Raw genomic sequence first — 17262 nt, 5'->3', positions numbered from 1 at the left:
CTAAAATTGTTAGACAACTAAAGCCTGCATATTAAAAGCAAGCATGTCGTGACATGCATTCCTCCTCTAAAATTCCTTAAAATCCCCCTAGATGCAGAGACTGTCAACAGCTTGTGCAAAAGTATGGCAAATCGTGTTACCTTACACTTGGGTTAACAGCTTTCTATATGAAATTGTGATACAACTGCCAGCCTCTGGAGACCCAGATACACTCAACAGGGCCCTAGCTAGTTTCATAGCAGTAAGACAAGCGGTTTTAAAATGTTTTAATGTTTGGCAAGAGGAAAAATTAAATAAAAGCTACATTCATTCAATAAATGACTTGACAGTTCTTACAGTGGGAAACATGGGAGCTGGCATTCAAAGCATTCAGCAAGGCATTCTTAAGAGACACTATGGAAACTAAGTCGAGAAACAAGAATTCTTTGATGAGGGAGGTACTGTACTGTACTCTACTTGTCGACTGACTGACAGTCAAAAACAATAAATATGCATTCCATCTAGTTCAAGTTCCCTCGCAATACAGCATTCAAGAGGCTGACGTGTTTTGTCTTAATAAAAATATTGCATCAAATACATTTGTTTTTTCAAATGAGTTTAGCAGACTACATTATTTATTAGTTGAGTGTGGTTAAGTTGCCTTAAAAATAAAAAAATACAAAATTTAAAAAAAATCAAGTATTTTACAACAGGAAATGACCCTGCAAGAGTTAAGTGCAAACTGGTACATAGGTGAGCAGACAATTATCTGTTCATGCCCCGTGCTGCAACATTTCCGATTTGTGGCGTTCTGCTTTCGCCAATGAGCAGATGGATTTTTTTTCTATTTTTTGTTCTGTTTGCACAGCAACCCTTGACCCAGTTTCACAGACAAGCATGCCCACATACATACAAGGCAACCTGACATTTCTGTGAAGTGAAAGTGGTTTGTCCAGATAACATCTGCAGGAGTGTTAAAAAAATACCTCTTTAAAATGAACCAATTAGCGGATTATCTTATCAGGTTAAACAGTATGCCCCGCTGAATAGGGCTAGGTCAAAATAGGAGACATGATTTGTATGACTTCTCTGGAGGATGTGCATGCATGTTCGCTGCTTGATTGATAGGAAACGGAGACAGAAGGATGGGATTGACACGCCCCACAGGCATGCAGGTTTATTTACATACACGTAAAGGAACCCCAAGTGACACTACCAGCAATGGTACATCGCGGGGGACAAACAGTTTGGCTTACAAAAAACTGTCAAATAAAACGGCTCGCTACTCAAATGGACATCCTGGTTCCAAACCTGTCTGCTATACTGGGTGGGATCTACTATCCCGAAACTAACTCCCTGTTCCTCGGGCAGTTCACCCAACTCCAACAAATTATACATATGATCGTTGGTGTGTTCAGCTTCCTTCTCCCGGAACAAACCCCTAACCACCTCCTGAGCTCAGAGGATATACACGATCGCCGTTTGAGGTCGCTTCGTTTTCCTGAACCCAGTCGTTCAGCAGCCCTGATTTATATAAATCTGGACCCTTTTATTCCTTAATAAAAACACTGCATCAAATACAGCTTCCTTCTCCCGGAACAAACCCCTAACCACCTCCTGAGCTCAGAGGATATACACGATCGCCGTTTGAAGTCGCTTTGTTTCCTGAACCCAGTCGTTCAGCAGCCCTGATTTGTATAAATCTGGACCCTTTTATTCATGGCGCTCTTCTGCACCACATCCACCTGCTGATTAGGAGCTCGCAGCTGGTAAACACACACACTGTTCATTCCTGCAACTAAACACAGCAGACAGGCTGCTACACACAGAGCATCAGGTTCCCCATTAAAACCAATCCCACTATTATTTATACAATCACAACACCCATATTTACAATAAACAATCACAGAAGCCACCTCCTTATGTGCAGGGCTCCAGTGCTAGTGTCCCAATAAACATTAACAGACTTCTGTGGAACAAAACTGGATTACAGTAAAACTGAGGATTGGTCCTACACTTGAGCCTTTTAATGGGGCAGTTTAATTGGCATTCCTGCTGCTTGGCCTTGTTAGTAAGCTATTCTGAAGGTCCAACTTAGCCTTTAAAATAACACATTGCTACGTAAATATGCAGCTTACCTAAGGACACAGAATAATTTGTTTATTTTACTTTGTGCAATAAAACTAGTGCCTTTTCTGTATAATATTTATCCTTAAAAACATTTTGAAGCAAGAATGAAACTGGGAAACCAAGATCTGTGGTACTTTGAGATTAAGTAAGGTTCAGCAGCCAGGCGTCCTCATATGACAGCCTTGCTGATTAACATCCCACAGTGTGCCACTTGCACAATCGTCCACCTGCTTCAGATTCAGTGCCAAAGCTGTGTCTTCAACATTTGTCTTGATCACATGTGGATAAAAACATGGTTTGGAATCGCCTTAAAGTAATTCCAGCTAACAAAATAACTTCATACATTTTACCTGTTTTGCACTTAGTATAGGTCTCAAATGTGCAGTTTTGAAAGAAACGCATGATGGCAAACGTGTATTTCCATTTTAAAAGATGATGATTGGTTCTATTTTAAGTTTGCACTTTCACCCCGGCAGTGTCTTCTGGGCTAAATCATGTTACTGTCTGAAAGCACGTCAGTCAATAGGGGAAGCAGATGATTTGTTTGTTGACTGGTAAGAAGTTAGTGAGAAGGGATAATTCCACCCTCCTGGTTAAATGACCCAGGAAGTGCAAAACACTTAAGCATGGCTTACAAACAAAGAGTAGTATTTAACCTGGAGTAGTGCCAGGCATCATGTTTTAAAGTTCAAATACACGTTTGATATAACATTGATCTCTTTCAAAACTGCACCTTTTAGACCTATACAATGAAGAGAGGGGCATGGCGGAGACATACTACAGGATACAGTGTTTTTTCTACAGTACTGTAAATTGTAACTATTTTTTTTAATATCATGTAACCATAGCTTTTTTTTTTTTTTTTTTTTTTTTTTTACAATTCAAATTGTGTTCCTATCACCAAGGCAGACTGGTAACATATTAGGTTTCAGTCCTTTTTAAATAACCATGCATTATTAGAAAAAAATATGTGAGAACATCCTAATGATCTGATGATAGGAAACACTCATCTGTAAAGTGCACAACACAGTCCTACACTTACCGATACAATACGTTCAACCTTGTCCCCTATTACCAGCTTCTAATAGATGTCAGATAGCTAACCCATAAAGGCTCTTGACAACTGGAAAATCAGTGGCAGAAAACTTGACAGCCATGTCAAGCAGCCTAAAAAAAAAGGCACCTTTTATAGCGTTTTTAAACAGCTTTAGTTTTACGGGGCTCTCTTACAATAGAGTGCAATTTGTAAAATGGGAAAAGTGAATAACTGTCTACTGCTTTTCTACAGTACTGCTAGAAAAAAATATAATTCTTTTCTGTACTTTCAAAGCACTGTTCACCATAGAACAGCTGAAAACTCTAAAAAGTACATTATGAAGAAAGAAAGCAATGACATGCTGTATCCGTTAGCTTTTGTATCTTCATAGGTTTACTAATCTGGGAAAACTGTACCTCTGCCAAAAGGAAACACATGACGCAGAACGAAACAGAGAAAATACAGTTTTGGCTCCACTGGTTCTATTGACCAAAAGGAAAGCCATGCACCAGGGTTGGCCAATTTAAATCAAGTCAATTTAAAATGACTTTTTTTAAATCATTGATTTAAAATCATTTTTTCCATTTACTACCTATTTTACATAGTTTCTCAAGGAAAATACATTTAAATTATATGTTTTAAAACCTTTATTAAAAAAACAAACATATTAGACCTTTACTATCTATAAACTAAAACTGTTAGGGCTGTTATCTGTTCACAGCGCAAATGAGAGTGCAAGCGAGAAAGGCGCTTGCCCCCGACTCTGTGGCGCTAAATGGAGCAAAGATGTAAAAATATTATATATCACTGAAATGGTACTCTGAAGACATGTTTTGCCCCATTATAGAGCACCTGCCCCATCATTAACATGGTCCCAAAACAGAGCACTGTGTTAAGACCCGATCAAACCAGGTTTATTTAGTGGTGCAATCAGGAACTTTATCAACTGAACACACTATATAAAGCAAAGTAGTCCTAAGTAACAACTGTGTGTGTTTGGACTGACAGAAAAAGAGAAATCAAAGAAAGAAAAGTAAAGTAAAATATGAATGGCTGGGATGAGTGAGGTGTATTTTTCTCCGGTGTACTCCACAGCTAAATTCTTGTAGTTCACATTTAGAGGATGCCACATTGATAAATACATCTGCTTTATGTAAGAGTGTGTAATTTAGTTTAGTACATAACTATTCACAAACCACCATTTCCAACATCCTTAATTTACAGCGTGGAGGTACTGTAGCGCTACAACTACGGTACTACAAAAAATAAATCAGATGTTTTTTTAATTTAAAAAAATTAATTATTAAATTAATGAATAAATAAAAATCACCAGCCCTGCCATGCACACAGTAAACCTGTGTGTGCGTGTGGCAATGTGCCCCACCCCTGTGTGTAGAGTGGTGGGTTAATGTTGGTGTATTGTAGTTGGTACACAGGATACAATGTGGGTAATGAGCAAGAGTGTTTAGTGTATATTTGTATTTAGGCACGGGGATTGCACTTCACGTGCATTTAAAGTATTTAATAGTATGTGAGCACGAGGTTGCACAAATTAGTTCACGTGCTGGGATTCAAGTGAATAATTAATTAGTAATTGAATCCTGGCACAACAGCATATATAGAAGCACATTTCACACTTGGGTTTGAGTGTTAGATGTGTGGAGAACGGTTGAGAGAGAGAAGATTTATATTTTCAGTAACAGTTGCGACTATGTGATGGAGAACCAGCACGGCACTTGTTTGTGTCTGTTCGTTCACTCGTTTGCCTGTCTGTTCGTTTTGGCTACTGTGCCGTTTTATTTTACAAAGTGTTTTTGTGTTTGTTCAAACCTTTTATTTTTCCGTACTAAACCGCGCAGCACTGCTTTCATTCACAATTTCACTCGCAGTGCTGTGTGTTCATTTCTAGTCTGACGTCACCACTAAAGCCAGCTTGTCACAGTGAGCTTAACACCAAATCAGAAATACTGTATACCACAAACACAGCAGATTATAAATCACTCATGGCAGTGTTAGAAACATGATTGATCAGGGTTCATTTTAAGCAGAAGACAAGCGCGTATTTAAAAAATATTCCTACTGAACACATATTTTATTTTCTATTTTATTGATGAACTGTGTACTGTATATACACAAATCTGTATAAATATGTTTGTTGGTGTCTGTGAATACTTGTGCTGTGAAAAGCAAGGGAAGAAGAAAACAGAAAACAGACCTTATGGAAAAAGGTTACATTTTTTTCCACTCAAACTGCCTGACCTAGTTTAAACTTACAAATACTCTTGACAAACTTAACTGCATTTTCCACTAATGTTTCAAGTCAATGTACTGCTGCAAGCTATGATGAAATCATTGGATCATTCAGCTGAGAGAGAGAGAGAGAGAGAGAGAGAGAGAGAGAGAGAGAGAGAGAGAGAGAGAGAGAGAGAGAGAGAGAGAGAGAGAGAGGAGATCCTAGGGATTAGCCATGCAGGTAACATGCCACTGAAATTCCTGCCACGTCACAAAACTTTGGAGCCTGAAGGAATGATCTTGGTTCGCCCTGTAATCTGACAGTGTAGGGATACACACACACTTTAGTTGAAATGTTTGACATGTTGGTTCATAGCTCTTAAAATGCTCATTTGTCCCACACCTGGGGGGAGGATCATCAATAATCTCCCTCTAAATTCCGCAAAGTTTCCCTCGACGTAACATTCTGACCTTGGCAAATAGGAAGCTGCTGCTGCTGCAGTAACAGTTCTCGCAAAGCATCATGAAAATTCCAGTGTGGATTAGTGGGGCACCCCCTGTTTCCAGTGCGGTTACAAATCAGCATGCAATAACTGAGGAACTCTACACTGAAAGCCAAGTTATACAAAGGTTCTAAAAAGCGAGCCACAGAAAATCACCAGACCTGCCAGAGACCATGGTAGACCCCAAGGGCTGACACATATCCCTTTCATTTCATTCAGAACCCTTCAAAATTCTGTATTTCAGACTTCACATGTCACCAGCCACTTGCATATTTACAGTATTTACTGTACCAACAATCAAACTCAGGGTTAATTGTTTTTCTTTTTCTGTTCTTTGCAGCCATTACATCATTTGCCCACATGGAAACAGTGCACTGTCTGTCTGCTAAGTTTAAAGAATACAGGCCTATGGGATGTAAATTTTGTCAATAAGTGACACCCACAAATTAAACATTTACTATGGAAGTTGTTTCATCTTTAAATTTAACTACAATAGCAGAAATGAACTTGTCTATTTATATATTCTTCTCATACCTATATAGCAGAGGAAGCACTAGTATGGCAAACCCTCTTCTTCAGAGATAACATATTATTATTATTATTATTATTATTATTATTATTATTATTATATTATTAATAGTTTACAAAAAAAGTATATGAAAAAAACAAATTGATTTGATCTGGCATGATCTCACAATGAAGGCCTACAGAATGGCTGAACTGCTGCATCGACTGGTCCCAAAAACCCTTATGGTTATTGTGCCTGTTGCATTTCTTGTGGTTAATGCCTGTAATGTAAGGCCATGGCCGGATTACCGAACAGGCAACCGGGGTAGTTGCCCAGGGGCCTCCAGCCACCAGGCCCCCCGCCCCTGCCCCCCAAGAAAGAAAAAATAAAAAAATGTAGCTAGCCAGCTAAGAGCAAAACCAGAAAAAAGCATGGATCAACGCACTCTTAGCGGGAACGTTAAGCAAAAGCAAACAAAGGAGAAAGAAGCGAGAGAGGCAGCTCTTTTACAAAGTGTGCCTTCTATCGACAGCTTTTTTTAAAATGAGGTTGCTAGTTGCTCATCAGAGGAGGCACCTGTTGCTAGTGATAGCTCGTCTGCTAATGTTAGCAATGAGGCTGATTGTGAAACCACCAGTCCCGCTTGCGAGTATCTCGCCACCACCTGGAGCCAGCAGTGCTACATGCGACACGGCCCCAGAGGTTAGTGCCACCAGCTCAAGCACAACCCATGATCGCGGTGGAAATATGATCGACCCGTCTTTGTGGGGCACGATGGACGAGTGACCGGGCAGCGTTAATTGAAAGCGGGGTGTCTGCCTTCCAAAACCAAGCGGTCAAATATCCAGCATCAACACGGGACGTTGGTGGGGGTAGGACACGTTCCCTAACAAATGATTTATTTTCTTGCCGCCTACAGAACGGAGAAATAGTTTCATGAGATATTGGCTCATTTACTCACCTACTACTGGACATGTGTTCTGCTTTGCCTGCAAGGTTTTGTCCACCAAAACAAATGTGTTTATAATAGGATTCAGCGACTGGAAGCACTCTGATCGTATAACTGAACACGAGAAGAGCTTACAGCATAGAACTAATATACTTGCGTTATCACTGCAATTTGTACTGTTGATGCATCCCTTGTCCGGCAACTGGAGGGGGAGAGCAAGTATTGGATAGAGGAGCTGAGGCGCGTTGCTGCCGTGATCAAGTTAAGTGAGAGAGGCCTCCCATTCCGTGGCAGCGATGAGCTTCTAGGGTCAGTGCACAATGGAATTTTAGAGCTGATTTCTCAGTTTGATCCCTTTTTGGCTGATCACATTCAGAAATATGGTCAGAAGGGTATAGGCAGTACATGCTATTTGTCTTCTACAATATGCAAGGAATTCATTGCGCTAATGGGGGAGAAAACTAAGCGGGTCATTGCAGCCGAGCTACAGCATGGCAAATGTTTTTCAGGGATTGTGGATTCAACACCGGACCTCTCATGTGGACCAGCTTACTTTTATTTTCAGGTTCAACAATAACGAAGGGAAAGTTGTTGAAAGATTTATTGGATTTGAGCCTTCTATAAGCCATACTGGGGCGAGCATGGCTGACGGTGTACTTGCAATGATCAGTGACCTGGGCTTGGATCAGTCTAATTGTTGCGGCCAATCATATGACAATGCCAGTAACATGTCTGGCCGATACAATGGTCTTCTGGCAGATTTAAACAAACAAAACCCACTAATTCATTACATACCGTGCGATGCACATTCTTTGAATTTAGTTGGTGTCAATACCATTGAGAACAGCTGCCAAGAGGCTAGTAATTTTTTGGGGATACTTCAGTCCATGTACAGTTTTTGCGCTGAGTCAACTCAACGGTGGAATAAAGTTTTTCACAATGCTGACATCAAAGTAAATATGAATCTGCACTTCAGCACTTTGGAAGAACTACAGCTCAATAAGGGATGCTTTGGGGAGTTTGTCAGGTGACATGAATGAAACTCTTGATACACGACACGAGACAACTTCGTTGTGTGGCAAAATGGAACGCTTGGAGACAGCCTTCATGGCCCATTTCTGTGATGCCGTCCTACACAGGTTCAAGATGACAAGTGAGCTGCTGCAGAAAAGTGACGCTGATTTAAAAGACTGCTGTGCGACTACTGGAGTCTTCGCTGTCATTTGTGGCATCACTTCAGGATCAGTTTTCAGACTTTGAAAAGACTGCCACGGGTGTGAGCCAGACCTGTCAGCACGACCTTCATCGGATAACGAAGCAGAAAGCATTTACAGATGAAACCAGGGAGCATGAAGTCACAATTGAGGGGAGCCACAAATTTCAACGTGATGATTGATCAATTACTCGTCTGTCTCAATCAACGACTGGATGCATACAGGGCTCTGAATGATTGCTTTGGAGTTCGGTTTGAGGATAAGGAGTCTGACACCAGTGATATTTGTAAGCGGGCCAATACACTTTCCTCTGCTTGCCCAACTGATTTGGATCAGAGCTTTGCAGACAAGCTCATTCAATTTAAATTCTTTAAGAGCCAAGCAGGATAAATTCACCCTCAAAACTGCTGCACATTGTGTTGAGAAATGGCCTACAATCAACCTTTCCAAACATGCTCTGAGACTTGTCTTGACTGTACCTGTAACTAAGTAATTGTGAGGGTGAACGATTGTTTTAGCAAATGGCAAGAATAAAAAACAAACTCAGAACAAGCATGTGTCAGAAACGCCTTAAGTGCGCTTTCATTGACGGCTATTGAGTCCGAACTTGTCAGAGTCAGACTGTCAGACTTTGTCGACCTGGTGACTGAATTCTCAAGGAAGAACTCTTGAAATGACTGATCTTCTAAGGTAAGAGGCACATTTATTTATTATTACACGCTGTTATGCTCGCTGCTGGTATGTATGACTTAATTACATTTATAGATGGTGTGCCGTTCATTGTTCTTTGGCTGCTGTAGCCTACCAAACAATCAATTGAATTTTGTAACCAACACAGTTTTACATATAACTAGCTGAGCTGATAGGAGGAGGGGTGGGAGGGGCCCATGATGCGTTCGTGCCCAGGGGCTTAGAATTTGTTAATTCGGCCCTGTGTAAGGCAATGCAATGTGAATGGATTGTGTACTGTACAACTTGTTCTCTCTCTCTCAAAACTGTTTTTATTGTCGTTTTCAAATATATATTTAATGTGTGTGGGTGTGTGTGTGTGTATATATATATAAAAAATTAGGGCCATCAATTTATCACAGTTAACTATTGCAATTCTTCTTAACGTGCATTAATCACACCGTCTTGACCCTCTTAGCTTAATGTAATTCATTCCCTGCAGCACCATTAATGCAGTGAGTGCTGTCATCGTTTGCATAGAAAGTTAGTCATATAACTGCATTATGGAGGAAAGTCCTAAAAATGAAGGACTTGTGGGGAGGAAAAAAAAAAAAAGAAAACCTTTGACTGTACTCTCAAATTGAGTTTCAGTATCACAAACGTAGGCTACAGTACATCTAATCTGAAGTACCACCTGCGTGATAAACATGCTTTCACTTCTCAAAATATACTTTCTAGCAACAACACAATAAATGAAACCTGTCAGTTTTGACAGAGTAACTCAGAAATCCTTGAAATTCAGGATCGCTGCAAGCCCATGAATCAAGCAAAGTATGATAACACACAGACACACATTATATATATATTATATATATATATATATATATATATATATAGATATATATATATATAGATATATATATGTGTGTTATATTATATTACATACACACATGTATATATAGGAGAATAAATGTTAATTCCTCAATGAATGTTTTACTTACAAAGAACAATTTTAAGTTATACAGTCAAATTATTTTTTTTTTGGCCCAGATGATTCATTACACACACACTTCCATTGTATTTATTATACACACACACACACACACACACACACACACACACACACACACACAGTGACATGAAAAAGTATTTACCCGGTCTGATTTTCTGCATTTTTGCATATTTTTGACATTGAATGTTATCAGATCTTCAACCAAAATATAATATTAGATAAAAGGGACCCTGAGTGAACAAATAACACAAAATTGATACTTATTCAATTTTTTTATTAAAAGGAAGTTATGCAACATCCAATGCCCCCGTGTGAAAAAGTAAATCTCCCCCTTAGACTCAATAACTGGTTACGCCATCTTTAGCAGCAATAACTGCAACCAAACGCTTCCTGTAGTTATTGATCAGTCTCTCACAGTGCCGTGGAGGAATTTTGACCCACTCCTTCATGCAGAACTGCTTATACTCTGTGACATTTGTTGGTTTTCGAGCATAAACTGCTCATTTCAGGTCCTGCCACAACATCTCAATGGGGTTTAGGAATGGACTTTGACTAGGCCATTCCAAAACTTTAAATTTCTTCTTCTTCAACCATTCTGATGTAGTCTTGCTTGTGTGTTTCGGATCATTGTCTTGCTGCATGACCCAGCTGCGCTACAGCTTTAGCTCACAGACGGATGGCCTGACATTCTCCTGTAGAATTTTGTGACACAGAGCAGAATTCATGGTTCCTTCAATGATGGCATGTCGTCCAAGTCCTGATGCAGCAAAGCATCCCCAAATCATGACACTACCACATACCACCACCGTTGGTATGAGGTTCTTACTGTGGAATGCTGTGTTTGGTTTTCGCCAGACATAACGACTTTTTGACTTTCTGGACGACTTTACGCCTTGCTCTTGGAGAGATTTTGGGAGGCCGGCCACTTCTGGGAAGATTCACTACTGTCCCAAAAACTTCCTCCATTTGGACAATATGTCTCCGACTGTGGTTTGGTGGAGCCCCAGAGCCTTAGAAATGGCTTTGTAACCCTTTCCAGACTGATAGGCATCAACAACTTTTTTCCGGAGGTCTTCAGGAATTTCTTTTTCTCTGGGATGCCATTTGGCATGCTTGGTGTCCGTGTCACAGAGAATTTTTTTGGTATAAATCCGTTCTGTAGCTTTAAAGTTACAGAACGGAGTAAAAATTTGTTTTTACAAATTACCGAGAAATAACTAAAAAAACCAACAGCTGCGAGTTTAAATATCTCCATTGGTAGGCTGGTGGAACTTGTTAACGAGGAGTGCCTTTTTGTTGAACCAACAAAATAGATCAAGTAATTACTGAGTTATTTGGACTTTTCTTCATGCACGTGTGGTTCATTTTTTTCATAACACTGAAAATACGCCTGCACACTTCGGTCAAATGTCAGAACGTTCAGTCGCCCTTGTTGCTTGTTATGAATGATCTATAGCCGAGCAGTGCGCAGTACCTCGCTTCAATAATTACTCCAAACAAACAAAATAATACCTACAAACATGTAATGCACCCTTGTTGCTTATAAATGAGCCGAGGAGTGATCACACAGTCAACTGTAGTAAAGCTATGCAGTACGTCACTTCAATAAATACTCTAAACAAAATAACCACAAACATGTAATAATAATATATTTCTCAATAAATACTCCAAACAAACAAAATAATAACTACAAAACGTGTAATCATAACAGATTTATCAATTGTTTATCATAGTCTACAGCACAAATTTAATGCTGAACAATATAGCAGCAGTGTCATTACTATGTTAATACATACTTTATTTAGTATTATTTCTACATTGCAAGAGAATCGGTAACTTATTTTTGTAATACTACTGTACAAGTCTTAGGGTTTTGCATCAGACTCACTCTGTAAAGCAGAGTTTAGTCAAAGATTCTACATCATTTTCTTAGACAGGAAGTTACTTCCCGATTTTCTGTTCTGGGAGATAAGCAAGATGGCGATGTCAAGTCAAAAGCTCAACTGTTGCAAAGGAGGCCAAGGGTGACCTCAGAATCAGAGAACAAGTTCATTCAAGTCACAAGTCTACGAAACCGGCAATTAACTGCCCCTGAAATACAAGCTCAGCTAAATGCTACTAGAAGTACAGATGTTTCAATATCGACTGTTCAGAGGAGATTGCGTGAAGCTGGCCTAACTAGAAGAACTGCTGCAAAGAAACCATTGTTAAGAGTGCAGAATAAGAGGAAGAGACTTGTCTGGGCCAAAAAACACAGAAAATGGACGTTTGAGGAGTGGAAGTCGGTCTTATGGACCAAAATTTGAAATATTTGGGTCCAACCGCTGAGTATTTATAAGACACAGAGAGGGTGAGCACATGAGTTCTGCATGTGTGGTTACCAAGTCCATGGCAAGTTCAACCAGCATAGTAATCATAGCATACTTCAGAGGCATGCCATTCCATCAGGATTACGGCTAGTTGGGCAGTCCTTCATTCTTCAGCAAGATAAAGACCTGAAACACTCCTCAAAGTTGTGCAAGAACTATCTGGCGAAGAAGGAAAGTGAAGGACAACTCAATCTAATGACCTGGCCTGCTCAGTCTCCAGACCTCAATCCCACAGAACTTGTATGGGACGAACTGGACAGAAGAATCGAAGCAAAGCTACCCACAAGTGCCCCACATCTCTGGGAATTGCTGCAGAAGAGCTGGGAAGACATGTCGGGTGATTTCCTTGTTAACTTGTTAATCGAATGCCTCGTGTTTGTGAGGTTGTTATTAAGACAAAGGGTGGCTATTTTGAGGAATCCAAGATTTAGAGACAACTTTCAATTTTCTTGAACATTGCTTTGATACTCATTATGTTTTGTTTTGTATATTGTAACATGTGTTTTCATTTTCAAGTATTTACAGAAATGTATACGACGTAAAACATTGTCAATTATGAAAAAAACCTAGTTTCCAGCAAGTGTACTCAAACTTTTGATTGGTACATATATAGTGTGTATATATGATTACTATGTTAATAAATGAACCACATACATACATACATACATACATAACATTAGACACACACACATTCCTCAATAATAATAATGTGACAATTAGACAATTAGATTGAGAATGATTGTTTCTAAGTAGGTTCTGAGTAGATTGCACAGCTGAAAGGTTGCAAGTAATAAAATGTAAGTATTAATTAAATATTTTATAAAGGTTGCACGCAACCCTACTTTTTGGGTTAAAAAAAAAATTAGCAAGAGCTGTACATGAAGATCCCAGCTGTGGGTAACAGTAACATACCATCTGTGTTTGGAATGTGAACAGTCGGTCAGCAGCAGGTAGGAAGTGTTCAAAATGTTTGTTTGTTTTTTTTAAATAATAAATGCAGTCGTTGCTGTCTGTGTGTCAAATGGTAAGGCACTTAACTTTCAACAGTGAAGAACTAGGGTAAGAAAGACTGCTGTACAGTGTGGCAAAGATAACAACACTCAAAACAACTGATGAAAAGTATAATACACAATAAATATTTATAGCACATTCCCATTCTTTTTTCTGTTGAAACTGTACAACAGCTGATACTCTTGAATCACAATTTTTTCAAACTTTTCTTTTTTTATTGTGTGGCCTATATTTTGAAATTTGAAAAACTACCAAACAAACTTAAATTTGGTTGTGTTATTTTTACTTTTGGTAAACAAGTTAGCAGTAACAAGGCAAGCTGCAAGAAATTGCTTATGTTTTATTTATCAGTATTCAGCCGATTGTCGTGATAAGTGACAGCAAATACCATTATCGTCCAACGTGACTTTGAGCTGTGTGCTTTTTGACATGAAAATGTACTCTGGAGGAAAAACTGCTTCAGCAGCCAACTGCAGGAGGAATGTGGAGTGTCTCAAACTTTGAAGCCTTTAAATAAAATAATGTATAAAGATCACTACCTTCCCGGGACTGTCACAGAACCATGATTCCCTTTCCACCAGCTCATTCATTTATTTATTTGGAGAGACGACTCACAATAAGGGACAAAATAGCCAACCACCAAGAAGTTACTGTTAGTACAGTACCAACACGAAATGAGTCTTTCTGTCTGTATTTTGAGTAATAGTCCAGGGTTATCCAGTATACTGTTGCAGCCCCCTCTGTTGGCTAGACCCTCGAATACCCTCACACTTCATTAGTGGAGATCTGTATGGGCCCTGTCACGTCTCGTCTCCCGTATGTCACACGGTGCATTGTCCTTCCACTGTCGCTTCTCTCTCCTGCACATTTCACACTTTACAGCTGTCTGTAGAGGCTTTGGTTTACAGTGCAAACAGTATCTTGTCCCTTTAAGAACTGCTAAAACAATAGCCCAAAAAGACTACATTTGAATTAGAAACTTTATAAGAAGTTAATCCTTTCTTCCTTGTGCTGTATTATATCTGTAGTATTTTATTTTTTTTTTTTTAAATAGAAAGTGTTTAACGGGTTTTGATGGATATTTTTATTTTAAACTTCCACAGCATAGCCAGGAGAGGTGTCGAATGAGAAGAATTAATTCAGGGTGCTGAAAACCACAACTTGTAAATGCTAGTAGTACTGAGCACGCTGACAATCACAGTGGGGAAAGACACTTCACACTTTCCAACATAAAATAAAATAAGGAGCTCGAGCAATTTCCCCCAGGTCCCACTTGAGCTGGAAGGACTCATATACTTTACGCTATACTGTAAAGAGCCACGAAATGGCTCTTCAGTTCAAGTTCTGTTAAACATCAAGCATAGGCCATTCAAGTATTCTTTCCTTTTCACTCCTTACAAAATTCACTTCACTTCTTAAATCAGAAGCCTAATTAAGAACTCTAGATTTATCGGTGCAGTCCCAGTCATTATTAGCCATTCAAAGCTTGCTCCAAATGACCTCAGTGTCTGTTCTGCCACTTGGTATCCATGTTACTGCTGCTCCATTCCTTAAATGTCTGCAAGTGGAGAGCATTTGCTTAATCTCCAATATAAGTCCTGCAACACACCCTTCTTTTAGAAAACTTGCTCTAACAAATGCACTTCCATACAACGGACACCAGTAAAAAAGGACGCCAGTGCCCTTTCAATCCATATGCAGCGTGAATTCATATCAGGAAGAAACCATCTCTTCGCAGCAATGTGACAAAAACAAAATTATCTGGTGACCATTTCAGGAATGGAAACATTACAGTAGCTTTCAGTAGTTATTTATACCCTGCACACACAGAAATGTGTTCAAAAGTATACTGTGCAATTCGCTAACACTAAACAACTTGCAGGGGCAACCCACATTGCTCACGAAAAGTACTGGGTCTATCACAGTTGATTTAGCTGTTCTTGTATTATGTTAATATTATACAGTTTGAACAGATGGTCAACACCATACAAGATAAGGTGCATTAATAAACAGCTGGAAAATAATTATGTATGTATTAGCACAAAGTACTTTAAGCCATCTTTCCAAATGCTACAGGAATATTCAAATTGAAAACAAACAAAAGATGAGATCCCAGATGCTCACTGGAATGCAAATTAGGCACGTTTTACTGTGGACTCCAGTAATACGCGATATAAAACGAACACCATATTTCGAGAATGCTATAGTAGTAACGGTACTCGCATTTCTACAGACATTTTTTTTTTTTAAAGGTACATTACAACTATAATTAACCATTAGTCGAATTACAGGACCGCATAAACTGTGTTACACAGTATGGGAGCGAGAACTGTACTACAAATGTGGCTGTAAGGTAATGAAGTGACAAAGAAAACGAGTAACTAGGCACGCAAAAAAAAAAAAAAAAAAAAAAGCTTGTCATCGCCAAATATGCCACTTAAAACATAAATAAACGGTGCCTTTGTTTCTATTACATCTCTGACACAAAAATAGAAGGAAACATGGGCAAGTAAAAACAAAGACTTTAGTTCCATGCAGGCTCTAGTAACAATAGAAAGGGGTAACAGAATAACAATAGCATATGGGAAATCGCAGTAACGTTTTGGTTCATTTGCCAACTAATGTCATTTGATGTTAATCTCCTTTGTATGTTATACTTTTTAACGACTCTCAAAAGACAATGGATTAGAAAAAAAAAATCTATAAAACAGAATATGGACAGAGTATACATCATGTCAGTATTTTACCACATCAAATTACTGTATATTTTAGTACCGGTAAGTGTTTGTCCTATTGGTCATGGATCATACAATGATTTCGCAATTAATTTCCATAAAATGAAAGCAACAAATAAACAACATCTAAACATTACAATTGTCATTTCAATACGTCCGATGTCAGTTCACTAGTTCTAGCACACAATATGAAACAAGACTAGACTGATGTTACACTTCGGAGAAAATGAACAAAAGGAAGTACAGTACCATAATTGAGAACAAAAGGAAAAAACAGCTCTTGTTCATCGCATACTCACAGCGGTTGAGTCGTGACGGTCTCTTGCCTCGCTGTGCTATTCGAACTGAGATTCACTCAGCAACAGCTCCCTTGCTTGTATGTCCGCAATAAATTCAAGCACCCAGTCTGAACTTGATGAAACAAACGGGAGTGAACCAAAAATATGGATTCCCCCTTAAAAAAAAAACAAAAAAAACAACCACCTTTAATTTGAAAATGTTTTTGTTTTTTATTTATTTAGTTTTTTAACGAATCGATTACACACTATCTGTGCGGGTAATCAGATCTCAGCACTGCCTTGCCCCTTTAGGTTACAGTCACTAAATACCTGACGCGTCACTAATTATGCTATGACGCTGAATTGTGGGAATTATAGTCTGTTCAATTTAAAGCGTTGGTGGAGCAAAAATGGACTACATCTTCCGTGATGCGCGGCTGAAAATAAAAGCCACAGTAGCAGGTTTTTGTCATTGTTGTTGACTGCCTCGGTTGTGACGGTAAGATAAAAACATAATGTAACGGGCTTTTTATATTATTTTCTTTTAGAACTTTATGTGGCATTTTTTTTAAATTATTAACGAAATATGGAAATATGCATAAGACTATATATAATTGAAATAATATAAAATAATGTA

The 17262-nt window shown here is 38.8% G+C and overlaps 1 protein-coding gene across 1 annotated transcript in view; it reads right to left on the bottom strand.

Annotated features, from left to right (window-relative positions):
* LOC121317253 (E3 ubiquitin-protein ligase pellino homolog 1-like) overlaps positions 1–16943 on the bottom strand; it is a 52801-nt gene extending 35858 nt beyond the window's left edge. The window contains exon 1 of the mRNA XM_041252974.1: positions 16647–16943. The gene's annotated coding sequence lies outside the window, so the exon portion shown is untranslated. The remainder of the gene's footprint in view (positions 1–16646) is intronic.
* Positions 16944–17262: the final 319 nt, after the last annotated feature.

This window comes from Polyodon spathula, chromosome 6 (genome assembly GCF_017654505.1).
Source record: "Polyodon spathula isolate WHYD16114869_AA chromosome 6, ASM1765450v1, whole genome shotgun sequence".
Taxonomy (NCBI): domain Eukaryota; kingdom Metazoa; phylum Chordata; class Actinopteri; order Acipenseriformes; family Polyodontidae; genus Polyodon; species Polyodon spathula.
Note: the sequence above shows the minus strand (reverse complement) of the source record. Positions and strands in the feature narration are given on the sequence as shown.